The following is a 10960-nucleotide window of genomic DNA, read 5'->3' on the forward strand; positions in this document are numbered from 1 at the left end:
GGAAGGGAGGGGGAAATTTCTTTGGAAGCATCTAATTTCTGAGAAAGTTTATTGTTGTTCAGTTGTTTCAGTTGTGTCCAACTCTTCATGGCCCCCCTCCCCAATTTGTGTTTTCTTGGCAAAGATACTGGAGTGGTTTGCCATTTCCTTCTCCAGCTCATTGTACAGATGAGGAAACTGGGTCAAACAGGGTTAAGTGACTTGCCCAGGGTCACACAGCTAGGAATGTCTGAGGCCAGATTTGAACTCAGGAAGATGTCTTCCTGACTCCAGCTTCAGCACTCTATCCACTGAGCCACCCAGCTGCCCCTCTGAGAAAGTAGATGAAGAAAATTTTTAAAAGAAAAGGAAGAAAGGAGGAAGAGAGGGGATCTCATGCTATCTCAGGCCTAGAATTCACTTACAAATGGCACAAATTGACAAAGAAATGCATGTCCTAAAAACAACCCAAGGTGTTAAAACACACACACACAAAGCCCCTCCATGTCCCTCCTATAGATGAAGTATAAAGAAATCAATGTTATCCCTTGTTCAGGCAATAACTTTTGACCTTTCACACTATGTCTGGCTTTGCTGTATTTTCAAGAGAATGCTTCTCAGCCATGACTAAGAAGGTAAGACTTCATTTCTCTGTTCTCCCTGCTTAGACCACCCCTGGGGGGTTCACTTCCAGGGACCACAGTCTAGGAAGGCCATGGTTTAGCTGGAGACTCTCCAGAGGAAGATGACTACCCAGAGATCATGCAATGTGAGGATCAGTTGAAGGAGCTGGAAATGCTTAGCTTGGAAATGAGAAAGTTTTGGGGGAGGGGGCACAAGGAAGAGAGGTCTTCAAACATATGAGGGGATTCACCTTTTCTACTTAGTCCTAGAGGGCAGAAGCGGGAGTTCTAGATGGAAATTATAATGAGGCCCATTAGGCTTGATGCCAGGAAAAACTTGCTAACCTTCAGCTGTCCTGAAGAGGAATGGACTCCCAAGGAACTTATGGGTTCGCCCTTGATTTAAAGCTTCAAGCAAAAGCTGGACAGCCACTAGTCAGGTATGTTGTGGAGGGCATTCTCATTGTGTGATGTATTGGTCTGGATGGCTGCTGATGTCCTTTTTGCTCGGAGACTCTATGCCTGCAACATTTATTTTCAGCCATCAGCTAATGATGAACCAATTCTACTGTCAAAAGACATTTGAGAAGGTAAGGTTCCAGTCAACACTCCGGGAACTAATTCCCTGTGAGAATATACTGGGGAAGGTCAATGAACAGCCTAGACCACCTGCCACCATCCATAGACTCCTGACCTTCTTGAATAGGAAATGAGACACATATCCTGGGAGAATGCATAAGCCATAACCTGCCCCTACAGCATGGCACATGACAATTTCCACTTTTCAATTTTCAACTAAAATAAGAATTTCAGGAAAAGTTCTGATTATACTTCCACTCGTCCTAAAATCCTAGGTCAATTTTTTTCCAGCATTAAAGCACTATCGCCTAGTCTCCTCAGCCCCAATATTATTGTTCCATCAAAACATCTCATTGTTTTCTTTACCAAAGAGCCCCACAGTTCTGGGTCACATTTAAAACCACCACTCTTCATAGAAAGTAGAAGCAATGTTACCACGGACCAATGTTACCTTGTATATTATTCAGTTCTAAAAGATTCAAATGACCAATGGTTAAATCCATTCATTCAACAAGCATTGATTAAGTACTTACTGTATACCAAGCAACTGTGTCAGGCATTGGGAATACAAGATGGAAACAGTCCATGCAGTTTGAACTGTTCTTTCCAAAGTTCACTAAAACACAGATAAGAGAGCTGGAAGGGACCCCAGAGACTTTTCAGCCAAAAGACCATAGACTTGATAATAGACTGTCATTTTACAGAGGAAAGTAAGACCCAAAAAGATGAGATAATTTGTACAAGGACTGTAGATTTAGAGTCCAAAGGGACGCTCTTGGTTTTGTTCAGCCATGCCCAACTCTTAATGACCTCATTTGGGGTTTTCTGGGCCAAGACACTGGAGTGGTTGCCATTTCCTTCTCCAGCTAATTTTACAGATGAGGAAATGAAGGCAAACAGGGTCAAGTGACTTACCCAGGGTCAAACAGCTAGTAAGTGTTTGGGTGCATTTGAACTCATAAACATGAGTCTTCCTGAGTCCAAACCCAGTGCTCTGTGCACCATGGCACCACCTAGGGTGGGGGGTGTTCGATAGCCAACCTACTTATTGTATTGATGAAGAAACTGAGGCCCAAGGAAGTGAAGCTGAGTTATAGGCCCATATATCTAACAGAAAGGGACTTCAGAGACCACCTAATAAACCAAGGGCGAAACAGCCCCAAAGAGGTTAAACGATTCTCCCAGGGTCGCAGAGGCAGTAGGGAGAAGAGCTAGGATCTGGACTCAAGTCCCCTGACTTAAATTCACAGTCTTTCCACCATATCACAAATAGCCCCTGATTTCTGGTTGCATTGGCCCCCGGCACCTGCCCCAGGGTCTGCCCAACTGCCCTCCTGTCTCTGTTGCCATAAATGTCAATGCTCGCCAGTCCCTTCCAGACCATAGTTGGAAGCAGAGCCCCTGAAAGGGAACCTCCAGCAAGGAAGGGGCCCCATGTGATCTTAATTAGTGATGAGCGTGGGCTGGACCATCTGTGTCCCAGAGAACCGCGTGGCAAGCTGTCCTTCGTGTGCCAGCAAAGCTATGCAATGGGGAGAGCAGGAGCAAGTCCAGAGAGCTGAGAGGAGTCTGTGGGTAAAGCCAGCAGCATTGAGAGCCAGGTGAGGCCACAGAGCAAAGCAGAGTGTTGGGGGCTGTTGGGGAAGACTGGCTACCCCCTTGCAGGGCCCTAGAAGAGCATCTGGGCTCTTCAGTCAAGTCCCCCAACAATGAACAACCACCAGCAGCTCCTTGATATGTCAGAGGACTGAGCTGTATTTAATCCAACCCTTTCCCCTTGTTTTATAGATGAAACTGAAATGGAAAGATGGGAAATAATTTACCCAAGGTCATATCGCCAGAATCCATGGAAAAGGCCACATGACAAGTGAGGTCAGGATATTGGGCTCTGCTTCCAACACCTCCAGTACATAAACTCCCTTCCTGGGGGTCCAAGACATGCCAACCTCCATGTCCTAGCGGACTAGATTATGGGGAGACACCAACATCTTAACAAGCCAGGCAGACACGTAGGGGGTCTTAAAGACACCAGTGTAATTGTAAAGTGGGAGCACTCAAACCAAAGGATTCACAGGAATATCAGAGAGGGAGAATTGGAAAGAAAACATGGAGGACTGCTATAAATACAGCAAAATAATTTAGAGAATCAGGGAAATGCAACTTGAGAAGGAAGATGGCATCCAAGGCTAGAGGGGGATCTGTTGCAGATCATTTCTCTCCCTCCCTGAAAGAGGGGAGGGCGAATGAAAGATTTCCAACCAACTCCCCAGGAACCTGAAACCACAGGATGTAGCAGCCTTTAGCTTCCCAGACATCTGTTGGGTGGTAGATACAGCTAAATATGAATCATCAAAGGGCCTTCTAGGTCACATAGGGGACGGCTCCGTGAGGAGAAAAAGTAGGAAATTCAACGAGGGCAGCAAGACTCGGGATCTACGCCTTAATGATCGCCCAGGGGGTGCCAGGGAATAAAAGGGAGCCCCAGGAGGCAGGACGTGGCATGATGGGAAAGCAAGGGAATAAGGTCGAGATCTAGCAGATGAAAAGCCACAGTGATCTTTCTGTCTTCTTTTAACATTCAACTGAGCAGGGAAAGGGAGGCGAGTGTGCCACTCACTGCCCATAAAAGAAAAAGGGGGCTGCGGCAGGCTTAGAAAAGCCTCAGCCGAAGACTTTTGCCATGGAAAGGAAGGAGAAAAGGTCCAGCCTCTAGTGGCATGGTTACTGAAGTTTTAGGGCTCACAGGATCATCGGTCAAGGACTAAAAGAGATTCCAGAAGCCATCTAGACCAACCCCCAACCCACCTTACAGATGAGGAAACTGAGGGCCCCTTGGCATCCTAGATCCAAAACTAGAAAGAATCCCAGAAGCCAGCTATTCTACTAATCCCCCATTTTACAGATGAGGAAACTGAGTCCCAGGAAAGTTAATTGACTCAGGTTCATAGATTTAGAACCTCAGAGGTCATGTAGCCAATCACTTCATTTTACAAATGAGGAAACAAGTACATCCAGGTAGTACGCGTTAAAGGTAGGATTTGAATCCAGCTCCTTTGACACCAGAGGCAACGCTCTTGCTTCTAAACCACCGTCTCTTCCTGATCCCACCCTGCTTCCCCTCCCCCATCTGCCCCCCCCCTTTTTAACATGGCATTGCTACCACCTTATACCCTGGAGATGGAGTAGGGATGGAGGGAGGGAAACAGAGCACACTTTGTTTAGGGAGTGAAAGAATTCTAAGGACAAAGAACAGAGCTGTCAAGCCAAGCTCCACAGAGCTCCTGCTCCTGCCCCCCACCCCCACCCCAGCGGGACTCACTAAAGCACCAGCTGGGCTGTATCCTGGGTGGCAGCACTGGCCCAGAGGATGCTGGGAACAGAAGTGGGGGGTGTTCGATAGCCAATGCCCGAATAATGAGCGGTCAAAAATGGAAGGAAAAAAAGGCAGTAAAAGCCCAATAAGATTGTCTTCTCTGTGTAATATCACAGATCATATTAAAAAGTACCTATAGATTAGACAAGATGCCTAAGGGCAGGTAGGCAAATGGTGGGACTCAGTTATGGTTATCCAGGGAAAGAAAGGAGAACAGAGGTACTCTTTTATAATTGTTTGGGTCAGGATGGGGAGAATAAGGGGGAGAAGCTGAATTATAATTAAGGGAAAAGAAAGCTCCCTCTAGAACCCAAAAGCTAAACTTGGACTGCTTTCCAGAAATGGGATTTTAACCAGAAGTTAAGGACAGCAGAGCAATCAAAATAGCTATCTGTTCCCTCTTTAGAAAGGAGAAAAGAAAGCTTTAGTTTTGAATTCAGTGTGTCTGTGTGATATGGGCTGATGAGTTAATCCGCCCATTTCTGGGATGTCAGATACGCTCCAGGACCAAGGTTACGCCTCGTGCCAAGAGTCTCAGCAAAGAGAGTTCTTGAGGGGATGGCAAGTGTTTGGGGAAAGGAAGAGAAAATGGATGGTAACCTTTCGGCAAAATTAAAATGAGTTCCCTATTGATGTGGTTGTCAGGTCCTGGATAGTGCCTTTGGTCTCTATTATAGCAATGAATTTATTTTATTTTTTTATTTTTTGCAGGGCAATGAGGGTTAAGTGATATAGCAATGAATTTAGATAGCACAGTAATAAGCATACAAGTCACAGAAACTCACAACATCTTGGGATGTATTTAGGAATCATCCGAGTAGATGAAAGCTCTCCATGATTCTTCACAGCGTGATAAAGCAGAATGAGTATGGGATCTGGAGTCCAAAGGCCTGAGTTCAAGTCCTAGCTCTTCCAATTTCCTATCTTATGATCTTGGGCAAATCACTTAACCTTCTGAAGAACTTCAGTTTCCTCATATGTAAAATCAGATGTTTGGACTAGATGGTAACTAAGGTCCCCCCAAGGTGTAGAGCTATGAACGATGTTGTTGTTTGTCCTTCATTCTCGAAGAGGACCATGATATCAGGTGATGCCATGACTTGCAGTGAATTGGATTTAAGTGAGGAGGGATCTGCAGGGCTACCAACCTCACCCTCTCCTCCAGAGCCATCTGGTCCAGCGGCAAGATAGATAGATGATAGATAGATAGATAGATAGATAGATAGATAGATAGATAGATAGATAGATAGATAGATAGATAGATAGGTAGGTAGATAGGTAGATAGGTAGATAGATAGATCAGGATGACTGAAGATGGCCCCAGATGTTTAAGGCAATCGGGGTTAAATGACTTGCCCAAGGTCACACAGCTACTAAGTGTATGAGGTGATATTTGAACTCAGGTCCTCCCAACTTCAGGGCCAGTGCTCTATCCACTGCACTATCTAACTGCCATATATGTGTGTGTGTGTGTGTGTGTGTGTGTGTGTGTGTGTTCCATATGTATATGTATATCACACTATTTAAGTTCCATGTATACATACATACATACATACACATATATAGTTGTGATTATATATATATATATATAACATATAGAATTGTTATGAAACTATCTAAGAAGGTTATATTTACTGCCTTGGCTGAAGCAGCAACCCAAGAGTTTAGCTTTCTTTATTCTTTTAGCCTCACTGAAACTAAGCCAGTTTCAATGTAATACCTGGGATTGGAGAATCATAGGGCAGTTATTTGGGGGGGGTTGTGGATATTTTTTTCACAGTTCGTTTACAAGAGTGAGTTGTACTTTATAAATGTGACTGGAGAATAATTTCAAGGGCATTTTGGACATAAGCTCTGACATCTAGATAAACAGCAGGCAGCCTCCTGGATTGTACGGTCTTGCAGATGCAAGACCAGACAGAGTCTACAGCCAGGAGAGAACTCAGAGGTCACAGAGTCTAATGCCCCCACTTTCTTTTCTTTTCTTTTTTTTGGGGGGAGGGGGTAAGTGACTTGCCCAGGGTCACATAGCTAGTAAGTTGGCAAGTGTCTGAGGCTGGACTTGAACTCAGGTCCTCCTGACTCCAGGGCTGGTGCTCTATCCACTGTGCCACCTAGCTGCCCCGCCCCCACTCTCTAAAGAAGTAAACTGAGACCCAGCTGGCTGCTCTGCTGCTAAGCACTGAAAGTGGGATTTGAGAAGCCAGGTCCTTGGACTCCTGGGGCACACACTTGGAAGGGACCCCAAAGGGGATCTAGCCCAACCCCCTCATTTTACAGGTGAGGAAGAAGCAGATGCCCAGGTTGGATAAAGTGGTCTCACAGGTAGAAAGGAGCAGAGCGGCATTTTTACCCCCAGTCTTCTGACTTCCAAATAAATGCAAGACACTCATCGCCACACAACAAGAGGCAGAAGAATGACATGGGGTTCCTATTGGAGGAGAGTCTGGTGGAATGTTCCAAGCCACTACGTAATCCAGCAGTAACCAAATTGAGAAGTGTTGGAAATACTAATGAGAAAAGAGAGATAAGGCAAAGGACCAGGAGGAAGACCTAACTTTTCTGGAAGAAAGTTTTCTGAAGCCTCAGGAAGCCAGAATTAGGTGGGATGAATTTGCACCTGAATTCCAAAGCCAGGTCACAGTAGGTGTTAATCTCATTCACTCTCACAACCTAAGTCCTATACTAGATCTCTACCCAAGACCTTGGTATCCACCCTACCATTCATTCACCCAACAGGTACAAAGGGCTTACAGTTTGTAAACTTTACAGAATTCATCATGCCCAAGTTCTGCTCCTGAAAGAGAACGCAGACAACATCTCGTCCAGTTCTCTTATTTTATAGATTTAGAAACTGAGATCCAGAGACATCCTAGGATCCTCGACTTCAAGATGGAAAACCAACTCCCTTATTTGATAGAAGAGCCAACTGAGCTTCAAGGTCACCAAGTAAGTTATTAGACCCAGGATTCACACTCCCAAGTGATTTGCCACCAAGTCCAGTCTATTTCCCATTGTACTAAAGTTGACTAGTCTGAAATCACGCTGGCTACACTTAATATTTGCAAGACGAATCTTCTCCAGATGTTTTATCACCCAGACTGAAGGGATCTTTCTGAGGAAGAGCAAAGGCTGAAGGGGTGAATATTGTGAAGCATACACTTCAAAATGATCTTAGATTTTTTTAAAAATGAAATGAGTTTCATTTCCAAGAGAAGCAGGCATTGACAGAAACTAGAATACATGTCATGAATTAAAATCCCAGGGTTTCAGAATTCAAAGAAACCTCAGAGAGCATTTAATCTAAATCAGACTGGAATTAATTCTTCACTAAATGGTCATTCAACCCCTGCTTGAAAATCTTGGGCAATGGGAAACTCATTACCCTCCCCCCCCCACCCCAAGGCACTCGATTGCAGTTTTGGACAGCTGTCATTAGGAAGATTTTCCTTATATCAGACTAAAATCTACCCTTTTTCTACTTCTACCCATTGCTCTAGCTTCTGACTTCTTGAGTCGAGGAAACTTGAAGACAGCTATTCTATTGCCACCAAGACCACCCTGAATCTTCTCTTGTTAAGACAGTGCATTGAAAAGTTCTTCCTTTCCTTTGTCTTTTTTTTGGGGGGGAAGGCGGCAATGAGGGTTAAATGACTTGCCTAGGGTCACACAGCTAGTGTCAAGTGTCTGAGGTTGGATTTGAACTCAGGTCATCCTGAATCCAGGACTGGTGCTTTATCCACTGTGCCACCTAGCTGCCCCCGAAAAGTTCTTCCTTGGATATGGTCACCAAAGCCCTTACCTTCCCTGGTTTCTTTTTTCTTTCTTTTTTTTTTTTTTTTTTTGTGCAGGGCAAAGGGGGTTAAGTGACTTGCCCAGGGTCACACAGCTAGTGTCAAGTGTCTGAGGCCGGATTTGAACTCAGGTACTCCTGAATCCAGGGCCGGTGCTCTATCCACTGCGCCACCTAGCTGCCCCCCTTCCCTGGTTTCTATACCTTGTCAGTGTTCTCCAGAACCAAATCCAATGCTTCTAACATAGATGGACCTGTTCAGAATATTGCAGGAGTCTTACCTCGCTCATTGTGGACATTATGCCCTTTCTTCATGAAACTTAGTATGGCATTCCATTTTGGGGCTGCCATGTTGTAATGTTGACTTAGTGCTGAACTTGGAGTACATGAAAACTTACAGATGAACTATAAGTTGGTCATTTGATTACATGAGCTCAGATGAGCTTAAATTAAATTAAAATTTTGTCCCCATTAAATTTCTTCTTATTAGATTCAATGCGTTATTCTATGCTAATGGTATTTTTTGGTATACTTAGTCTTACATCCAATGCATTGCTGGATCCTCCCAATTTTGTGTTATTCCAAAATTTGAACAAGTGTTCATTCAACCCAAGACATTGATAAATAAAAAAATGTTTAACCCCATGGATCCTCCAGAAGAGACCTTTGGCACTCCATTAACAACCTTCTCAGTTGATATCAATTCATGAATCTCCCCTTATGGGTCAGCTACTTCATCCAGTTGTGAATCCATAACATCCATATATATAATCCAGTCTGTATGATGAAGGGCTGGCACAGTAGATAGAGCGCCCGTCCTAGAGTCAGGAAGAGTCATCTTTCTGAGTTCAAATCTGGTTTCAGACACTGCCTAGCATGACCCTGGACAAGTCACTTAGCCCTGTTTGCCTCAATTTCCTCATCTATAAAAATGAGCTGGAGAAAGAAATGGCAAGCCACCACAGTATCTTTGCCAAGAAAACCCCAAATGGGGTCACAAAGAATCAGCCACAACTAAAACAACTGTCAGATTCCTCGCTAACATGCAGGTACATCATGTTAGTGATGTCCCCCTAACCTGCCATCCTATTCACATTGTCAGTAGAGATGATGAGGCCATTCACATGATGCCCTGATGAACCTATGCTGGCTCACAATGTTCACTACTTCCTTTTTCTAAGTACTCACAGACAACTGTATATAAGAATATGTTTTTGTGTTCTTTCCAGGAATTGGAATAAGGCTTTCCAACTTCAAGTTTCAAGAATTTATCTTCTTCCCCTTTTCAAAAACTGGAACCATTCAGTGGCACTTTTCCTGTTTTTCACAGTTTTTCAAAAGTCACTCCTATGACTCAGAAATTCTACCCAAAAGTCCTTTCTGTGTCCTGGGATATAGTCTGTCAAAGTTAGCAACTTGAAATCAGTGAGGGTAGTTAGCAGTTGCCCCCACTACTTCCTCTAACTTCTGAAAGATGAAATTGTCATCAATAGACGTCCACACAGCCAGCCCACCATCTTTACTATGCCTTGCCTACATGCTGGATTTGTGATTTCCTTCTAGAATTTTCCATCCATTTCTTTTTTCTGGCTAGGTGGTGTATAGTATCACAGAATCCCAAAACTTCCAAGGAAAAAGGAGCATCAGCAACCATCTAGTCTAAGTCACCTGCTCCCATCCCAGTATTGTTTCTATTTTTCTCTCCATTGATCCTCAGTGAAGTGTTCTTCCTCTCTGGTTCATGAATCTCTTCACTTTACTCCCTGTCCATATTCTCAGCAGCACCTTGCCCCTGAAACCAGAAACCATGCCCTGGAAGGCTTAACTTTTTCAGCTCCAGCTCTCCTGGGTCCCCCATTCAGGAGTATGCTGGAGTCAGCTGAAACCAGTTCCCCCGAGACAACTGCTAAATGTTCCCTATGAATGCTACAAAGCAAGACTTGATTGTCTTGTTCATTGTCACTCTAGCCCAAAGACAGTAATGGAGAAAATGTTAATCATTTGATTAAACTTAATGGGGTTTCATGACCACATTTTATTCCCCTGAAAGGTAAGTTATTAAAGCATTTAGCCTCATACACCTGCTCAAGATCCTAATTGGTGAGTATGTCACATGGCCTGCCATACCTAACCTGCCATCTTCTTACCAGTTACCCTGCTTCTACCCATGCACCCTTTGCCACTCCCTCCAATCTCCAGCTCTGGAACCAGAAATCAAATCAATACTCCATTGCTACTGGAAAGAATTTGCTGATCCATTCCACTGAGGCTTCACTCACACTTCTTTCCTATTGCTTTCCAAATGAAAATAATCCTCCCTGGCCACCATTATGCTACAGGCACTGGCTTTCCCTATTAGAATACATCCTTTGAGGGCAAGAACTGCATTTGCTTTTGTATCTATGATTCCAGTGCTTCTTGGGGTGCTGGGCCCAGAGGTGAGCACTTAATAAATACTTTTTCAATTCATTGAATTACTCATTCTTTCTTCATATTTTCATTCTACTCATCAGCATACAGCTCCATGATATTAGCTAATAATAGCTAATGTTTTTAAGGCACCTACTTACTATGTGCCAAGCATTGTGCTAAGCACTTTACAAATATTATTTC

The sequence above is a fragment of the Dromiciops gliroides genome, chromosome 4 (assembly GCF_019393635.1).
Source record: "Dromiciops gliroides isolate mDroGli1 chromosome 4, mDroGli1.pri, whole genome shotgun sequence".
Classification (NCBI taxonomy): domain Eukaryota; kingdom Metazoa; phylum Chordata; class Mammalia; order Microbiotheria; family Microbiotheriidae; genus Dromiciops; species Dromiciops gliroides.